We start from the raw sequence: 20,976 nt of genomic DNA, 5'->3' as shown, positions 1-20,976 counted from the left end.
ACTGACCTCTATCAGTGCAAAGTTTCACTTCTTGACACTAACCCTAAACTCCCCATTTCTGCATATCCACATGTAAGTGATTATGCATCAGCTCTTCAACAACCCTTATTATAACCAGCACCCTTTCCACATTTGCACTCATTGATCACTTCAAGATTGGTCGGTAGATCTACACCACATATAATCAAGAAAATGGATGGAAAATGTGAGAGGAGGTTAGTTATCTATTGGAAATGCATCTTCAGTTTAGGAAATATTTTAACTTCTGGTACAATATCGTACTTCTCATAAAAAAACTAAAAACTGATAGAGGACCAGTGAAAAACTAATTCCCTTTTAAAAAGTGCTCAAAGAAAGACCATGAGTTGTGAAACCCAAAGAAAAAATATACTGCATCTCAGAAAGTAACCACACCACATCTGATCCAGGTATACTCTTTTCTCTTTTACAACTCTATAGCAAATAAAAGAGGTGGAAAAACACGAATGGATCCGATAATACATATTTTTCACTAATGAGACCCTTGAGTGTTAATTTGGTAGAGCACAAGAGATCATAGTGGTAATTCAACCTCACTTCAAATTAAAACATGGCAACACATCACACACATGCTAGAACATACTAAAATTGAAAATGGTTCAGTATTTTGAATATCCATATAAAGCTAGACAAAGACTTATCTGCACTATCTGTCCCTAAATTTTCAGCTGACAGACTAGAACACCCATTATCAACTTCTAAACTATTCTAATGAAATAGTGAAACACAGCCAGTCTTATAACTCTTAGGTTTCTAGGTGGATGGATATTAAAATAAGAGAAACTGCACCATTAAGAAAATAATTTTACACACATTTAAAAAATATTTACAATCAAAATCTTTCAATAAATAAGTTTAATTTATTTACTTTTTTTGTAAAATTTCTTTCAAAGCTGTAAATAATGCATATAAAAAGTTGATATATTTGCAGAAACTGCATGGCCTACAAATTTTCAAAAATAAAATCAATCCAATAGCTCTTTTGCTCCAATTGTTTATTTTCTTTCAAGCAAAGCCACACCAAGCTATATGCTGTGGATCTTAGCATTGTGACTTCGTAGATTTACTGCTGTACTGTCACGTAGACAGTTCTATGTAATGCACTAAAACACTCAATGCAACAGGTGTATTAAATCAACCCTTCCCACATGTTTTAGAGTTAATACACCCATGGTCTCAAAGTCCAGAACACAGTTCTGTGGCAACAGGTTGTGAAGCATAGATCCCTAGATTCATAGATCACACCCAGCCAATTGATAAAGGATAATCCAGATGTACAATGTATATCAAGTCCTATATACAACATACAGGGTGGCCCATACCCACCCATATATCTTATGTATCCAGTGTATCCGTGTGCTGTCCCTCATTCTCATTGCATAATATTGTGCGACGCCATGTTCTGTGAGACATTTTCCTCAACACAGCAGGGGTTATTGTTCCAAATGCTGCAGTAACAGCTGCCTTCAACTCATCATTAGTATTATTGAATATAACATAACATATGGATGGGTAGGGACTTACGGGCCACCCTGTAGAATTCCAATGAAAACAGAAACAGGTATCTAATGAAATATTTTTACTTAGTGCTAAAGAAAACCTGTATGAGTTATATTTACAGTAGTGGCTCAATTGCATATTTAATATTTCACATAAGCGATTAATAGTCATTTCTTACCTAAAAGCATGAACAACAGCTAATTTTTCTCCTGTCTTCTCCAAAATTTGTTGAACAAAACAATGAACAGCTAAGTTACCAAAATGTACTCTATCTGGTGCTTGGACTTCTGTAATTGTAGTGGTGAACAAAACCTGAACATATGCCAATAGCTCCGACAGATAGCCATAACTAATGAAATTGGCTACTCTTTTCAATTGAGGACACTGTAAGAAAGAATAAAAAGAAACACACAATATAATTTATATTAATTTTACCAATTCTCCAGGAGATTGTTTCAACTATCCAGTGAACTGAAACATAAGAATCATGATTTCCCATTATTGTTTTAGATTAATTCAAAGTTATTCAGTTTGGACTGGCATTTTTTTTGGGAGGGTGCCTCATGATACAAGGGTTTCTGGTTCAGTTCCTTTTGTAGATGCTATATACCAACAAGGTAATTACAAAGGCTTTCAATTTAACAAGGATTCAGACACACCTTAAAATTGTTTTAAACAAATGGCAAAAAGGGGGAGGGGAGATTCATAGTAATTCTAAGCTTTTAGTAACAGATAAAAATGTTAGTTAATGTCAGGCCATGGGTGTGAAACCATGACAATGTTTTCTGTCTCATCAAAAAGTCAATTACTATTTGAATACAAAGTTTGTTGGCAGTTCAAGGGACTGTTTAAATTCTTAGAAACTGACTCCACTTTATAGCTGTATGTCTTTTCATTTGTTGAAGTAACTTACAAATAATTATCAGTTGAATTTGTTTTGTTTGTTTTGAATTTTTCACACAAAGCTACAACAGGGTTGTCTGTGCTAGCCATCCCTAACTTAGCAGTGTAAAACTAGAGGGAAGGCAGCTAGTCATCACCATCCACCTCCAACTCTTGGGTTACTCTTTTACCAATGAATAGTGGGATTGACCATCACATTACAATGCTCCCACGGTTGAAAGGGCGAGCATGTTTGGTGTGATGTGGATTCGAACCCGCGACCCTCATGTTACGAGTTCAGCGCCCCAACCACCTGGCCATGCCAGGCCAAATGTAAATTTACTAAAGAATTTTCAATAAACAACAGTAATATCAATAAATTAGTAAAACATTATATTTGTAAGCATCAATGATTTTATTAAGATAACAAAACAAAAACATGATATATAATGTTCTCATAAATTATACTTTATATTAAATAAAATTTCACAAAAAACAATATGATTAATTGTGTATAAATAGGCTGCAACTGCAATATAACCTTCATAAGTACTACGAAAATTATTGTTTTTGCAGTAACTCAAACAACCATAAATGTTTTACACATTTTCTTTCAAAAATGTCCTGAAAGAATAACTGTATGTTTAAGCAGTTGATGTAATTTTCACTAATGTTGTTTCATAATAAACCTATCATAAAACATATCTTTAAATAGAATGAGATTTAAAAAATAAGTGTTATACAGACAAAAACATGAAAAGCTTAGAGTGTCTTTAGAAGTTGCTACAGAGGCTATTTATAATTTTTTCAGATGTGAAACAAAAGGTACTATAAGAAGGCTTAAGATATTCAGGCACTTGAGTAAAATTTGATCCTGAATATTTTATAAATTTTGAATAGCTATTACAAGATTAAAATCCCTACTGATAACAAAGAAATTAATGTTTCATTTGATAACAGTTTCATGTTTAGTACTTTCAGAATGTGATAGTTTTCACCCTAATAAAGTTAAAAACAATTTTATATCAATATGTAATTTTAGCTATAAAACACCTTATTCACTAGACTATTTAGTAATATTTAAACTGGATAAAAGTAATGGTAACGTGATTCTGAATAGGAAAGATTATGTGGAAAAATGGATAATACTAAATTTAAGAAATATAAGCTGATCCTGCAGCTTCAAAAGAGAGATTTACAAAAGTATCTGTTAAAAGATTATGAAAGAAGAGTTAATATATTACCTAAGGTACACAAATTAAATTGTCATATAAAGATGAGTAGTCATGTAACAGGTATTTTTGAGTATGAGTTAGCAAGTTTTATTTAGTGGGGTTTATTGAACCTCATTTAACTAATGGACTTACATAAAACAAATAGTTACAAGTTCTCTAAAGATGTCTCTCAATCAGTTTTTGACAAATCTATGTATTTTGCTGGTTCAGACATTGAGTCTTTATATTCAAATTTAGAACTAAAGGAAGTAATAAAATTATGTTATAATTTAATTTTCCAGAAGTTGGATGTCATTAGGGTATAATGTTTTCCTTAAATAACTGGAATTTGCAACCAAACAACCACAAAATATTAATTTCTTTGTTAATGGTTGTCATTATAAATAAACTAATGGAAGGTATATGGGTTGAAAGCTTAACCCCATGTTTGGATAATTTCGTTTTAAGACATCAAGAAAAAAACAGGTGGTTAGAAAATTGTCCTGTACAGTTTATTTCTTTATGGTACAGAAAATATGTTGATGACACATTTGTTGTATTTAAATTTGATATTTATAAATTTCAGAATTACTTAAACAGTCAACATAGTAATATTAAATTCATGACTGGCAAAGTCATAAGTATATTAAAATTTTTAAGAGACCAAAACAGCTAATTTAAGAAAACATTTTGAGAATAAGTGTTCCCATAAACCAACATATATTGAGCAGATTTTGTACCATTTGAATATAAAAATAATTTAAAACCTAACACATCAGGCTCATAACAAATATATTCATGATGTTCTAAAAACATGTAGGTCCAAGAAGTCTTAATAAAAATGAACTAGAAACCCTATAACCCAAGTGCTTTCGAAAGGTGGACCATTCTTTCTTCAAGGGCAAATTGGGAGTGGTAGTGCGACTGAACGAGTGATATATATAGAGGGTGATTAGCTACATCATGGGAGCCATCTGGTTTTCCAGGAATTGTTTATAATAAAGTTAGTTTTTTACATGAAAAGTGGAAAATATAAAGGTTTTCTAACAGAAAAATAGTTTTATTTTATAGTAGGTTGACAGATTTATTAAAAAATATTTAAATGAATAAAATGAATAACAGTGCTAAAAATATTTATAGGGTGTATTGTATTTTACTTTTCACACATGAACATCGTATAAAATTAAAGAAAAATACTAAAGTGATCACGAATAATAAGGTTTACCCACAAATACAGATTGAAATTATTTTTAAAGTAATAACTTCCAACTTAAAGGTAGGATCCCTAAAATTCTTATGTCATCTATAAACTTACATGTCCATAATGTAACCATGGCAATTTTGTTTGAGTTCAAGAATTAAAGAGCATTGGCACAATGGCCCATAAAATCAGTTAGCCATTCTCCACCACTGTTTATAAAACTGTGACTTTATACCTATAGTCAATAATTCAGGATTTTAGGAAGTGCAGTAAATACAAAAATGCCCAAAACTAAAGAAACATTGACACTAAAAACGTACTTCTGAACTCCTGGGATGCAACAAGTTATTTCTGTAAAATTTGGGTTTGTTTTTTCAGATAATATAATTAAATTTTGTTGCCTAAGAAATGTTTGTTTGAAAACTTGGGGTTCATTTTATTTTGAGAATAACATTAATATATTAAAGTGCACACAATTATTTGATTTACAAAGTGGTTTTCTTTCATTGCAACTTAAATTTAAAAACATTATAATTTTTTTTTCATTTATGGCCACAAATGTTTAAATCAATTCTATATGCTCAATTCTAACTACACTGATAATTTTGATTCAAACTCAAACACTTTTTGTTTACACAGATACTTTAGTACTTGTAACATCAAAGATGCTTGGAATAGCATTTGATTAGTGCATATGTATGCAGTGAATCCAGATAAATAACCAAAATTTATAATCTTTTTAATTCAAACTTTATTCATAAATATAGATAAATTCATTTCCTTTCACAAAATTTGATGTTTCACACTTCCATCGTAGCCAGAGATATTCCATACTAAAAAGATATCTCTTCTAAATATCCAATATTTTAATTCTAATATACCTATACACTATCATTTTTAAACAGATTTTCCTAAAGGTTTTAATAAATATAATTTGTGTCTAATAGAAGATGGTAATATTAACTAATACTACTCTTTATTAAAAGTATAACTGCTTCAAAATATGTTTATATTTTCTTTATAAAATAGCAAAATTATGAGCCCTAAAAAAATAAACACCTTTATGTGTCACAGTAAATTTTGTCACTTGTCTTCTTTACAAGAAATGTTGTTAATAATACGATAATTTTTTGAAAAGAAAGTGAAGCAACTGAAAATGGAATATATGAAATGTAAATTAATCCTTTTAAGCCTAAACAATGGTGATCAGAAAGTCATTATTCCTTCATACTAGCAGAATTATCGTCATCTCAACTTTGCTAATCATTCATCATGTGTACATATCCTGTCAACTTCAATAATTGCCCATCATGGGAACATCTCTGTCATCTTCACAATTTAACCACATATACATACCCTGTCATCTTCACAATTTAACCACATATACATACCCTGTCACCTTCACAATTTAACCATATATACATACCCTGTCATCTTTACAACTTCACTTCATATACATACCTGTCATCTTCACAACTTAACCACATATAAATACTCTGTCATCCTCACAACTTGACCACATATACATATATATTTTGCTATCTTCTCAATTTAAACATTCACACAAACATACTATATCATCTCCACAATTTAACCATGTATGTGTACCTTATCAACCTTTTTATTCACCCTTCAGAAATATAAACTTTATCAATATTTCAGTTCAACTTTCATATGTACACACCTTATCAACTTTATTATTCACCCATGATATGTACATGTTCTATTAATATCACAGCTCAACCATCATGTATACATACCATGTTCACTAATCATATACACATACCCTGTGAACATCACAAACCAACCATCATGTACACATATCAATAACATCATATTATGTTATCTTTACAATTAAATCACCACAAGTGTGCAAACTTCACCATTCAACCATCACTATGTGTAAGATTTACTGTATTTGAAAAAATCACAGAATTGTCAGGATAAAATGTATAGAAAGTAACTAATATGGGAAGCAGCACTTTTATCATGGGAAAATTAACTGCAACAGAACATTCACAGTTTACAATGGGATTGATTGTCATCCAACAAAACTGCAAGTGCCACTCAATAAAAGTATAGTCAATTATATCATACCCAATATTAGCAGTAGTATGTTTAAAGTCATGGCCACAAGAGATAAAATATCTAAAGAGTAGCATGCAACAATATTATTTTGGCTGGTCAAGGATATTCCATGCAAAAAAATTGCAACAAAACTATTTTTTTCTGAAGAGAATAAGTGAAATTGGCACTTTCAAAAAGAAGTTATTTTAAATATTTCAGGATATATTCTATGCAAGATATCTTACCAACAATCTTGCTGTATATACATGTGACCCCTGAGGTGGGAATTTTACCCAGAGATGAGTAAGGTACATATTATCATAAAAAGGTCTCATTGGACATGTAACTGTTCAAACCTAAATGCTGAACATGTCACCAAACCAAAGGTTTGAAATCAGCATTCAACAAAATAAACATCTTCCAACAAGGAAAATTATCCCATGCATAAAACAAAAATGGTTTGTTTGTTTTTAAATTTTGTGCAAAGCCACAGGAGGGCTATCTGTGCTAGATATCCCTAATTTAACCATGTAAGACTATAGGAAAAGCAGCTAGTCAACACCAACCACTACCAACTCTTGGGCTACTCTTTTACCAATGAATAGTGGGATTGACTGTCACCTTATAATGTTTCCACAGCAAAAAGAGGGAGCATGTTTGGTGTGACTGAGATTTGAACCAATGACTCTCAGATTACAAGTGGAGTGCCCTAACTACCTGGCCGTGCCTGACAAAAATGTAGTTAAACTATAGCTACAAGAGGCTGACAGAAATTTCAAAACTTTGACTTGGCCTGCACAAGGTCTTGATACAAACATTCTTGAGGCTGCATGGACTTATGTAAAAACTGATAAGGTCAAAATATGACCAAATATAGGGAGTATCACAAGACACTGGGAAAAATGTCACAACTGTAGATTGATAAACCTTATGGTAGCATGAAATGCAGTTATCATAATTTGTGCATAGCAAAGGACTCGTGTAGTAATGTACTAAGTATATATTAGTACATCATACAACATGTTCCCTTCTGTATGTGATAACATTTAGTATCATCACTAACTTCACCTAATGTTAACATTATTCATTGCTTGTATTTCTTGCATGTGTATTGCTTTCACATTTCCATCGTACTTTGTTGCTGTATATTAAGCAGCAAATTTGAGCTTATACAGACAGCTTGTAAGGGCACTCACCTGATTACTTCATTCCATGTATATTTTCTTAAAGATGTAGAAATTATGCAGAAATATCATTTGCAAATATCATCATCCTATACTACTGATAGTTTAAAGAATTTCAAGCAAAGAGTTCTATACATGGAAAATTATAATTCTTTACCTTTGAAAGTTGATATAGGCGAACAGCTTGGGCAAACTGGCCATTAGCCAGCTGTAGATCTGCTGCAACTTCATATAAATAGCTTATGTCAAGTGATAGCATTACTCCAAGATGTTCAGCTCTTGGCAAATCTGCTGGACTTGTTGTAAGACTTAGAAATAATTTTTCAGGTGTGACCCTAAGGGGGAAAAAAATTTTATAAGATCATTGTGACATTAAGACAAATGTGTATCATTTGATATCAAAATATCTAATTCTTTAATTCTATGACTTTTCTAAATTTACAAAATGAAATAAACTCACCGTGGCCTGCATTCAAATACACAGTGTTTAGTGACTATGTAAAAGCCACTTATAAGATTTTCTAAAATAAAACACTTCTCTAAGGTTGAATGTTTTCTCTTCCCAACAACCGATAGCCGTTCTCGATCCTTCTTTAAACCTGATTCATTTTCAGTTTTGTGAAAATGATGACTATTTTTTTTCAAGTTTATATTGGAAGGTCTTGGAATTCCCTTTCCACTTTTAGTCACTGTAGCAAATTTCACAGTGACATCATCAGGGAAGTCATAATGACAAGACAGGTCTGACAGTTGCTTAACAAGATTGTCAGTGCATGTCACAGAAGAAGACTTTTTATGGGAAGAAATTATTTCTCCAGGAAAAGAAAACGCTTGAACTTCAGCTTCATATGCTTCTCTCTAAAAAAAAGAAAAATAACCTTTATTTAGTTTGAATAATAGTTTATTTAAATGCTTACACACAAATGTGAATAATTCAAATAAATAATAATTTGTATCTCAGAATGGCTGGTATGGGTATTAACACTTTTAACGATAAGCAGAGAACAATGTTTTGACCTTCCTAGATCATCTCCAGAACAATGTCACCTTCCTAGATCATCTCAGAGAACAATGTTTCGACCTTCCTAAATCATCTCCATGTTACAGAACAATGTTACCTGGTCATCTTCAGGTTACCTGCTCTTTTTCTCTGCTCACCCATACCAGTGGTTCTGAGATACATTTTTATTTCAAGTGAGTTTCTCATCATCAAGAATTAAAAACATATTTAAAAGATAAGCTTCCGAGTTTTCAACTGAATCTTACAAAACAATTAATGGGAAGTTTGATGAAAAAAAAAAGTGCTTTATCCCTCTGCAGTCTTGAAGAATAAAATGTACAATTTTTTTTAAAAAAGGAAACAGATAACCATGAAAACAACTCAACATAATGATCCATTTTTCTATTTGAAAAAAAAATTTCTTGTAGCCATGACTTCCACAAAGACTTCAGGTCTACTGTTGACAGTTTGGTAATACACAGTTCTCTTAAAATAGCAAATTCACAGCCTCTGTAATGTTCAAAGTCATTTACTACAAGCATTTTTTAGTTTTTTTCTTTTATAACTTACACAAAAATATATATTGAAATGTTACAAAATAGCAATTCTGAAATAATTTTGAGTGACAAGGTTATTGAAATAGAGTTAGAACTAATATTTTTAATTCAGCTTTGGAAATTTTATAGGCAAATGTACACCCAATACCAGATAATTGCTCAACAGACATAATGGACTTAATGGCATCTACATTTTGTAACTTAGATGTGCAACATTCAGTTTTGTATTTCAGTTTTCATGTTAAACAAATGCATCACTTGTATCACTGTTAATGACCACAAAAACTCAAAAAAAAATATTCAATACAAACAATACCTTTTTAGCTCCTTCTCCTGACACTTCTGACAGTTGACATGACAGTATTTTTAATTTATGTCTTGGTGTATTTTCTCCCAAGTTATCTGGTAATGTTAAAAACAATAGCTTATCAGCCAGAATGATATTTCCACAATCAGAAGGTAATCGATAAGAGAATAATAACGGACTTTCAAAGTAGCTTTCATAAACCTGAAAGAGAAATACATTTATTTCAATAATGAAATAGCTTTTTCATTTTCAATGAAATTTAAACACTGGGGTTGCGTACCTCATCACGGAAGTCAATACAATATGAATGTAGATATTGATGGCTCGATATGATATGTGTCTAGATACAGAAGTTTTACCAATGGTTTGTTACAAAGTACGACAGGATCATCTGTAATTTATTATTTACATTACTGACATCATCCTATTTAACTTTGTCAATCCGAGCTGGGTTAATATAACCAAATACATGATCTCTTTGTAGTCATATAAAGATTTAACTTTCAATATAATGTATATATCTTTACAAAATTTGGTAACCTTTTAGTTAACATTACAAATCTTTCAAATACAAAAAATCATATTTTTTTGTGAAGCATTTTTAATAAAATAAAATAAAGATTTGTCCATAAATATAATGAATATTTGTTTTGAATAGTCCATGTGCAAAGTAATTTTTACGTTAAAATTAAAAGTATTTTCCTCATCTTAAAAATTTCAATTTTCCTTTGTTTAAACCCTAAGATCTAAATGCATTTCAAACATTTATTGGTAAAACTTTATAGTTTACTGTTATTTTCTGTACCCTATCTCAAAACTGGATCTGTCAATTAAAAATAAATCTAAAGTACCATTTTTTCTTTCTAAAATGACTTCAAATTGTAACATGAAACTACATCTGTTTATACCAAGTAACTCTAAGTTTGTAACAGTGTACATCTACTTATAATTAAACTTTATTGCTCTTTGAACCATTGCTGAACTTCTGTTCATACCATTTTAGTTGCAAATCACTTAGTGCATGTGCAGTTCACATTATGCTATCAAATTACATTACCTACAAGCTATTCATGTGTATGTCTTTTAAAACATTTTAATTATTTACTTTATGTAATCAAATTTTAACTAACCTAAAAAGATACATGTTTTTACATATTATAAATATACATAAAGAATATACATCAAAAACAAGAATTAAAACACTTAACCAATCTTTTTTCTTGCTCTCAACTGTTGAAAAGAATTAATCCTAATTTTTTATACTAATCATAGCACTGCATTTGATAATTTTTATCAACTGAACAATGCATTAAACAACCCAGACAGATAACCTGCAAAAAAAAAAACAAACACAAATTATCTAACCTCTCAAAATTTTCCTGGCTTTCAAATTAATTATGCAAGAATAGTTATTATAAATTCATCCAAGCTCATTGTTAACCTTCCCATGGGAATGGTGTTGATACTTTGAGTGAAACTGACACATAACTGTTCAGAATTTAATGTTATAGAACACATCATTTGATAGATAGGTAAGTATTTCATGTTTAATGGCACAAAGTTACTAGGCTATCTGTGAGAAACAAGATGTAGTTTACTATAATGGTATATGGAAATGATGGTAAAAATACATAAAATATGTAAAATTAAGACCTGCCAGGAAGCCTGAAGCATTAAGTTCAAACTTGCTGTCAGTCACATGAAGTTGGCCTTTTCAATCCTGGGTTCAGGTCAAAATAAAATTAAAATATGTAAAATAAATCATGCTAAAACAGTATATAGTCCAATGAAAACCTTAAGTTAAAAAGATAAATAGCTTTTAAAAATGTAAAAGCATGAGTGAAGTGGGCAGTATCACCTATGACATTAGCTAATGTCAAGGGCAAACCCTACCCTAAAAATATGTTTAAAATGGCGGTGGCATTCTTGGTTGTAATGACGGCATGATAATAAAATATGTATGATTGTGGCCTGAGTACCACACAGACCACACATTGGTGCAACAGTACCAGATAAAAGAAAGTGGCGAGTTAAAAACTGTGACCAATGTGAAGCCTAGTCAAAACAACTTCCTCCCTTCAATCTTTACAGAAACAAGATTGACAAAGAGCTAAAGAAGGCTCGATTTGCAAAAGCTTATTATTTCATTGCTCACTCCATGTCAACTGCCAAATGGTGTACAGTTGGGTTTTGATAACTGGACCATAGTCCATGTATGGAACAGGAGAGGTGATGATAGAGCCAGGGCAGATGGACTTTGCTGCTCTTTCAGCTAGCTCATTCCCACTAATACCAACATGACCTGGTATAAAAAAAAAAACTGGACAGAGACAGATGATAGACAGAGATGGGCCAGTTTGAATTGGATATTGATAAGAATAGGGTGGTAACTAACATGGAATATTGTCAGGGTCAGTATAGATCATACAATTCATATATTGCATAGTTTCAATATGATTCAGGGCAAGAGAAATGGCATACAATTTGGCAGTGAACACAGAAACTGCAGAGGGAATTCTGTGTGTTACAACCGAACTGTAACAAACCATAACAGAGTCTACAGAGTCACCTGATTTTGAACTATCTGTATATATGGGAATGGATGGACTGTTTGAAAGATGTTCAGCAAATAAAGAGCAATATTTCCAAACAGGAGTACCAGCTGTCCTCAGATGACTCAAAAATAGGTCACAGTTGGGAACAGTAATTAGCCATGATGGAAGAGACCTATCTGTTGATACTGCTATGCTATTCAAAGATAGATCCAATTTTTCTGATTGTGTCCACATATGAAGGCTAAAAGGAACAACAGCAGATTTTCTATTATAAAACAGTGTGGCCCACTGACGATGAAAAACACAACCCCAAGTAGGATGCTGTGGTAAAAAGCAAGGTTTGGAAGCATACATAAAAGACAGTTACAAATGGCGAATATACAGAGGGGGTTCATGGGACTCCACACACAAACTTTGGACTGGAGAAGTACGACAGGCCCCAGTGTAAAACCAAAGCCCCCGATGGTGGATATGATACAACATTTTCAGCACTGAGGTTCTGGCAGAACCATAAACCATAGACCCATAGTCAAGTCTGGATCGGATAAGGGCACGATAAATTTTAAGCATGGAGTATTGATCTGCTCCCAAAGAGGTGGAAGAGAGGACACGGAGGATGTTCAGTGCTCTTATACATTTCACAGGAATTTGTTTAATATATGAAATAAAGTTTAATTTACAGTCAAATATAAGACCTAAAAACTTTACCTAAGGGATGACAGGAAGTACAACATCATTAATACGAAGTTCTGGATCTGGATGAATACCCCATTGGCGGCAGAATTGTACACAAACAGTTTTAGGGAAAGAAAGTTGAAAACAATTTGCTGTGGTCCACTTAAGTATATGGTTGAATGCAGTTTGTAGCTGCTGCTCAATAAACCTCATGTTTGATGACTGACAAGATGTGAAAGTCATCAACGAAAAGACCATTTGCAACTGTAGTGGGTAGCTGTTCATTGATGGCATTAATCTTTATAATGAAAAGTGTGACACTCAGAACACAGTTCTGAGGGACTCCAAGTTCCTACGGTAAAAATGGGAAAGTGTTGAGCCCACACAGACCTGGAATGTTTAATAATAAAAAGTAGCAAATTGCCAAGCAATCCATATGAATGAAGATCTTGCAAGATGCCATGTCTCCATGTTGTATCATAAGCTTTCCCTAAATAAGAAAAAAAGAAACAAACAAGATGTTATCCCTTCAATAAGGCTTCTCTGACTGATGTTTCAAAGAAAATTAAGTGGTCTGTTGAGGAGCGTTGTCTTCGGAACCTACACTGAGTAGGTGAGAGAAGGTTGTTTGATTCAACAAACCAAACAAGACAAACACTAATCACCCTCTCTAAGATCTTACTGAGAAAACTCATCAAAGCAACTAGATGACAATTCACAGGAATCTTTGAATCTTTCCCAGAATTAAGAATAAGAAGTACAGTAATTTGGCACCAAGCATCAGGAAAGATATTCTCCTGCCATATCCAGTTAAAGACAGCCAGGAGAATAGTAAGGGAGGCAGAAGAAAGGTGGCATAGCATCTCATAATGTATAACATCAGTTCCAACTGATTTATTGCCAGACCAATGAAGTGCAATTTTGAATTCCACCAGTGTAAGAGGGCAATTGTAATCATAGAGATGAGCAGTTAAAAAAGAAAGAGACAGATGTTCAACTCGTGTTTTAACAGCTAAGAAGGAAAGGGGTGAGTTTTAAGAGCTAGATACACGAGAGAAACATTCACCAAAAGTATTGGCAATGGTCTGAGCATCAGCAACTTCATGGCCATTGAATATTAAGATAGAAAGGGGACAGAAGTATACCATCCACTCGCCTTCTGGATCTTGTCCCATATGACTTTTGAACTGGTGGTTGAAGAATGATGGAAGTGTATTTAATCCAAAATTCCTTCTAGCTTTGACGTCTAACTCGCTGAGCACCTGCTTGCTGAAATACAATGTAGTTTGAAAGCATGGGATATCTATAAATTTATCTCAAGCACGTTTCTGAGCTTTTCATAATATATAACAAGAAGAATTCCACCAAGGGCTAGGATGCCATGGGAAAGATGTTAAGGTTTTGGGGATACACTGAGCAACTGCTTGGACAATACAGTTAGTTACTACTGCTACACAATCATCTATCAATGATTTACATAAGATGACAGGATCAAGTTCCAAGAGAGCAGTGAAAAAAGGGCCAGCTGGCCTGGTCCAACTTCCACCGAGGCACACAGGCCAGGTGGCACTCACCATGGCCAATCTCTCTTAACACGATAGGAAAACAATCACTACTCCGTGGATTGATGTCAACCTCCCAAGAAAAGCAAGTGAAAAGTGAAGGGGAGCAGACAGAAAAATCTATGGCAGTAAACGACTGACTGGGTGCATGACAATAAGTGTAAGAGCCAGTATTGAAGAGAGACAGGTTATGATTCAGGAGCATATGCTCATAACATGACCACTTACATCAATACTAGAACCACCCCAGAAGGGATTATGCCAATTAAAATCTACTAAAATTAAAAATGGGGTTGGCAGTTACTCACTGAGGGTATCAAGATCTGATTGATTATAATTTTTTCCAGAGCAAGGTACAGAGAGAAAACAGTGATGGTATGACCCAAGGAGATACGGATGGCTACAGCCTTCAAGGGCATATTCAATGACAAGGACTGGGTGGGCACATTTTGATCAACCAGCAGTGCTACTCCCCCCATGTCCTTGTCCTACACATGATCTGTCATTTCAGTATAAGGAGTATTGTGGAATCGTGACTGTATTAGTAGGTTTTAAAAATGTTTCCTATGAGAAAAAAAGACATTTGGGATGATAAAAGTCAATCAAATCCTTGATGTCATTCACATTTGATTGAAGATCTCGACAGCTCCATTGGATTAATGTGACAATTTTTATTTATTTTGGAGGAGAATATGGCAAAGAGACCTTCTGCTTATGACCTCGTTTTTTTTCTTTACTGGATGTGGGTTTGTCACCCTCGATTGATCCTGCTCTGGATCGAGTAGGCAGATCAGTGTTTGTAGGCATATGTTCCAGTGACTAAAGGTGTGAACAAATGGTTTAATTTTTGGGGTGTCAAGAGAGGTAGACCCCATGGAAACACCTGGACTTGAATAAGATGAAGTTGGGCAATGACTGGAAAATGTAGTAGGGATAGAAGTAGATACTGAATTGTTTTCTTTCTTGATTTTGGAGGGTACTAGATTAAGATGTGCTGTTAAGGATCCTGTAGGAGGCATGAAAAGGTCTGTCTGGGCTCCTACTGTAGTAGTGGGATGGATTACAGCAGCATAAGTCCAAGATGTAACTGGAAATAATAATTTCCAAGCCTATGGGTAAGTAATATTGTGAACTGTCTTTAGACATTATACTTCTTTCTCTTCTATCCATTTAGGGCAAGAAGTAAAATAAAAAATTGAGACATCTGCCCTAAGGGTTTTTCAGTTAAAGAATGTATAATTAAAAATAACGGGACAGATTTAAGTTGTGTGTTTGAGCAAACAGAGTCATCAATGTGTGGTCGTTGGCCAGTAGTCAGAGTTTTCTCTATATTGTCATGTTTGTTTATTTTTTTATTTGAGGGGTATTCATAATAAAAAAAAGAATATTTCAGTGCCCACTGACCCCACCCACCATGGAACCCTATGAGGGGACACACTACAGTGCCATATAAGGTCACTGCAGCAATGTCAGGGTTTTGAGAGCACTATACCCAAACACCAGTATCAGACATAATGTCCACTATACCCATTGAGGAGATCCTACACTGGCACTCAGTTGACCCTGGCCCAAATGGACTAGCTGATTATCTTAAGGGGGCACCCCAAGTCCAACCGTCTACAGGAATTCAAGGCCAAAGTGGTGTGTTGGAGTTGGACACCTCAACCACCAGGATCCTCTCCTCCCCTTCACAGGTCAGTGCACATGGTAAACACGCAGGTGGATGTTTAGATCCCAGAGGAGGTGAACTGAAAGTAAAGAACCTTCTCTGGGCATTCCCTTCACTACATACAGGAATCCACATCGAGGAGCGTTTGACAGATAAAAATTTACTTTCTACTGATTATAGGTAGTGTATAATTAAACATAAGAGAGAACTATAAACAAATAATTAAAAAAAAATTTCACAGGTAGGTGTAGCAGGCAGTCTGATTTTCTATTTGATAGCTTTCTAACCAAACAAAATTGAAGACTAATAAAGGGGGTTTGTCTAACTGATGACAATTTTTATAGAGTAATTTACATTTTATTTCATAACTTTTTCAAGGAGTAGTGGATAAAATATGGAAGGTAAGCTAAAAGAAAATATGTTGCATGCCAGGATTTTTTTTTCTCTTTAATATTGCCTTGTAGAATTAAAACTTAAAACTTATATACTGTTAGAATATAGTATATAAGCTAAGGTATTTTGCTATTCTATTTGGTATAACATAAACAAAAAGACATTAAAACTTGAGTGTCATGCAGAGCAAAAGGATACCTGTGGTGATAGAGTTAAGTACTTCATACTGTACAGTGCGTTTTGAAATTTTCTGGTGTGATCAATTAAATGACAGCTAGTAAAAGAAGTAAATAAATATAAAAAGTTAATATCTATCTATTTATTTTGTTATTTATTATTAATTTATTATGTTGCTTTACATTTAATATTTTTGATAAAAGAAATGAAGACAACATGAAGTATTCAATACTCATCTTCCTTTATTGAATTATTCATTTTTAGCAAGAATACTTTATTAGAAATTCTGATTTTTTTTTCTGTACAAAAGACTTAATATTTAGTGAAAGCTTGCCAAATTTCTTGAAGATACATAAATTGTATCATTTAGGTCAAAGTATCAATATAATCATATCACAGCTTCACAATACAATACTCATAGTATTTCTGTATCTCCACACCTTTAGTAAATACAACCTGCAATTACGACTAGTCTCATACAATCTCTAAGTATTAATTATCCTTTAACAGAGCAGATGTAGCTTCTAGCACTCACTGTGATTCCACCAAACTTACAATCTTAGTCATTACAGGTAGTACTAAATACAAAGGTATATCACAATTTCATATGAAAATACCAGAATAACATTTAATATCTTTAATAAACTTGTAGAGCAGTTGCTCACCACTTTACAATACTTTTAACATACAACATAAGTTCAAAGGAAAAATGTTCTTTGAAATAAAATGACTACATTTTTATACTGATTGTTATACAGCACATATAAGATGAAATTACAAATGTTAACTTCCATTGTGAAAGAAATGTCACAAAAAGGTACATTTAAACATTGTCTCATACAGAAATACCAAAAATTATAGTTTGGTAGACTGCATTTGTATATTACATAAATCAATAGTCTGTATAATACTGCATTATAAATGATGATAAATTTTAAAAATATCTTTGTTAGTCTCATACAGATACAGTGTGTATTACACAAGGCATATCTTAAAAGGCTACTTTAGTAGACAACACTGATGAGAGAACTTTTTCAAGATCCATTACTAAAACTTGTAATAAAAAGAATTAGATGAAAATGTCATGTCAATTCTAAAATTTAAAATAAAAAAAAAACAAATCAGAAATGATAATTACACATCAGTCATCATTTATCACACTGAAATGCTTTGCCTAACAGCTCATTTATTTTATAAATATGAACTAAATTGCAAATGCTAATGCTCAAAATCTCAGTAAGTTATGATACTCTTGTAATGTCATTATAATGTTAAAATAATAAAAGTATAGAAACAATAAAACAACAACCACTTATATTATAATATTAAACTAATAAATATATAGAAACAAGAAAACAACAACCATTACACTTACTATAACACTATATAACAACATTTTTACTTTTTCTTGTTCCTGGGCAGAAAGTGTTATTTCCCAATTGCTTATGCCTAAAGTAAATGGAAAAGAACTGTTTTTCTCTTCAAACTTTGCAGTGACCTGGGAGCATATAATTAAAACGTGATGGGAGACTATATTTGGAGGCTGATACATGAAAGTGATTTACATTACAGTCGCAAATCTCAAAAAAACTACTCATTTCTAAACATTTTGTTCATTATTGTATAACTTTTGCATAAATACACGTAAATCTTGATTGATATGTTGTTTTATTCATACCTTATGTAAATGAAAATGTGAAAATTTGCCTGTTTTTACATAGAAAATAGGTTAATTTCTAAATTTCATTATCCAGGTCATAAAAGCAAAGTTTGAAGGAAATAATGGCCAATTTTCTCTACTTTCACAACATAGGCAATTAAAAAATAACACATGCTATCCAGGAACAAAATTTTTGTTACATTGTATAATCTATTTATATAGTCAGAATGGGCTATTAACAAACAAAATACACTGAAAAACCTAAATAAAACGTAGTGTTTCAGTATGGATGTGGTTAAAATTATTTTCGAAGATTTTTTCCCAAACTAATGAATAAAAATCATATTTTCCAAGACTTGCAGAACTGGTTTTATACTTAAGCATTTCCAAGATTTTAACTCCTTTGTAAATGTTGGTTGTAGTATGACACAAACTACTGGAGCACAGGTCTTAATTTACCAGCAAAGGAATCACATACCATATGAATTGTACACATTGGTTTGGCCTACTTCCTTTAGAGTAAAAATATACCTATATACTTAGCTTTATACCTGTAATATGTTGGAGGAGGGATTATGAACTGTCAGTAGCTGTCGTCCTCTGGCATGTTGAGGTGCAAGAAAAACCCTGTCATCATATTGCGATAAATGCTGAGGCCGTGGATCTAACTGTTTTTCATCTGAATTAAGAAAAGGATTTCAATATTTATATTCTGAACCTATAAACACTAAAGCATATCTAACTTATGAAATATATATCCAGTCTTAAATAAAATAAAAACATTTTTCAAAAAGTTCAAATAGTGATAAAAAAGTTGTTTTGGAAAAAAATCCACATCTACTAAGAAAAAATTACAAAATATTATAATAAAAGGTATACAAATAATAAATGCCTTCTAGAATTTTATCATGTCACACTTAATATATAAATGTAATTACACTCAGTCACCTGAAGATCTTTCACCACCAAAACTGTTCTTTTTCACTCAGTGCTTCTTTTTTTGTCTCAGCCTCAGAATCTCCTGGCCAAAGGAATCCCGACTTTTTTTCTTCTAAAAGCAACTGCCAGTGCTTCTTTCTAGTACCTGAAATCTGTACAATAAAGCATAAAAGAATTCAATAATGATGAAAGAATACAGTGCCCTAAAAAAAGGTATTTTTTGCATGACTGCCAAGTTTTAAGATACTAAAAAAGTTACAAAAAAAGCAAATGTACATAACATTCATACAACATGGGACATTCAAGAAAAGTAACAAAAAATCAAATGTACATAACATTCACAAAACATGGGACTATTCTGTCTTTCAAGACTGCCACTGCACACCCACTCTTGGGAAAAAGTAAAAAACTTAACCCACCCTTCATTTTTCAAGAAACTAGTGATATCGTTCTTACGTCTGAAGAAGACAAAATAAGATGCCAATAGCAGTTCACTCCATAAACTAATTATCCTGTAATAAAATTAAACAGTGTCCCTTCATCATATTGTCCTCATAATATAGTACAGAGAAGTCAGAAGCTTATATCCTGTCATTTTACCAGCTAATCTTTCAAACTTCAATAAGACCTTTTACCATTCTTTTCTGATGAGAAAATATGTCATGAGCTCTTAACCTATCACCATAAAATAACCATTCCATTTCCAGGATCATTCTACAAACCCACCTCTGAACCCTTTGCAGTAATTCAGTGCCCTTTCTGACTTGTAAACAATGTTCCAAATGAGGTCTAACGGGTGATTTGTATATACAAATAATTATCTCCTTTGGATTACATATAACCAATATACCTATAAATACACTCTAAAATTCTATTAGCTTTGCTGCTAGCAACACAATACTGCTTCAATGGTTTGAGTAACTTAATCACTACTGCTCTTAACATTCTTTATTTCAGTCATGGATTCCCACTTATATTATTATCACTTGTTAAGAACTTTTCATAAACCTTGACAAGTTTTAAACTTAACAAATTTTATGTTTGAACAACCAATCATTTTTTATTATTCAGTTATGTACCTGTTGAATGGCTACATCGAAATAAATTTTCTATCATGATCTACAATTTGAATGTGCAAGTGTAAAATCAAAACAAATTTTTCAATTGTCAGTAATATAAGCAAAGTTATCAGTTGTAAAAGGCAAAAACAAAACCAGATCTAGTAACTTTGGATACAAGTAAAATTAAAACTTATTGCAGTGAATAGATCTTCAACTTAAAGGATCTCACAATTATTTTTACCAAGTTTAAGATCAGTTGTATTTCATGCAAAGTGAATTTGTAACTGTCATATGGACATTTCTTGACAAGAATGTTAAAGGAATATTGTGAGAT

At 32.5% G+C, this 20,976-nt stretch overlaps 1 pseudogene across 1 annotated transcript in view; it reads right to left on the bottom strand.

The window, feature by feature from the left end:
- The window catches only part of LOC143237938 (uncharacterized), an 82,878-nt pseudogene that overhangs the window by 43,466 nt on the left and 18,436 nt on the right, over positions 1 to 20,976 (bottom strand). Inside the window, exons 6-11 of the transcript XR_013020344.1 lie at positions 19,591 to 19,733; positions 19,194 to 19,321; positions 9,961 to 10,152; positions 8,548 to 8,945; positions 8,245 to 8,422; positions 1,718 to 1,923 (exon numbers count right to left, since the gene is read on the bottom strand). The product of XR_013020344.1 is annotated as an uncharacterized LOC143237938 (transcript). The remainder of the gene's footprint in view (positions 1 to 1,717; positions 1,924 to 8,244; positions 8,423 to 8,547; positions 8,946 to 9,960; positions 10,153 to 19,193; positions 19,322 to 19,590; positions 19,734 to 20,976) is intronic.

The sequence above is a fragment of the Tachypleus tridentatus genome, chromosome 13 (assembly GCF_004210375.1).
Source record: "Tachypleus tridentatus isolate NWPU-2018 chromosome 13, ASM421037v1, whole genome shotgun sequence".
In the NCBI taxonomy this organism is placed as follows: domain Eukaryota; kingdom Metazoa; phylum Arthropoda; class Merostomata; order Xiphosura; family Limulidae; genus Tachypleus; species Tachypleus tridentatus.
This window is presented reverse-complemented; position numbering and strand designations above follow the sequence as displayed.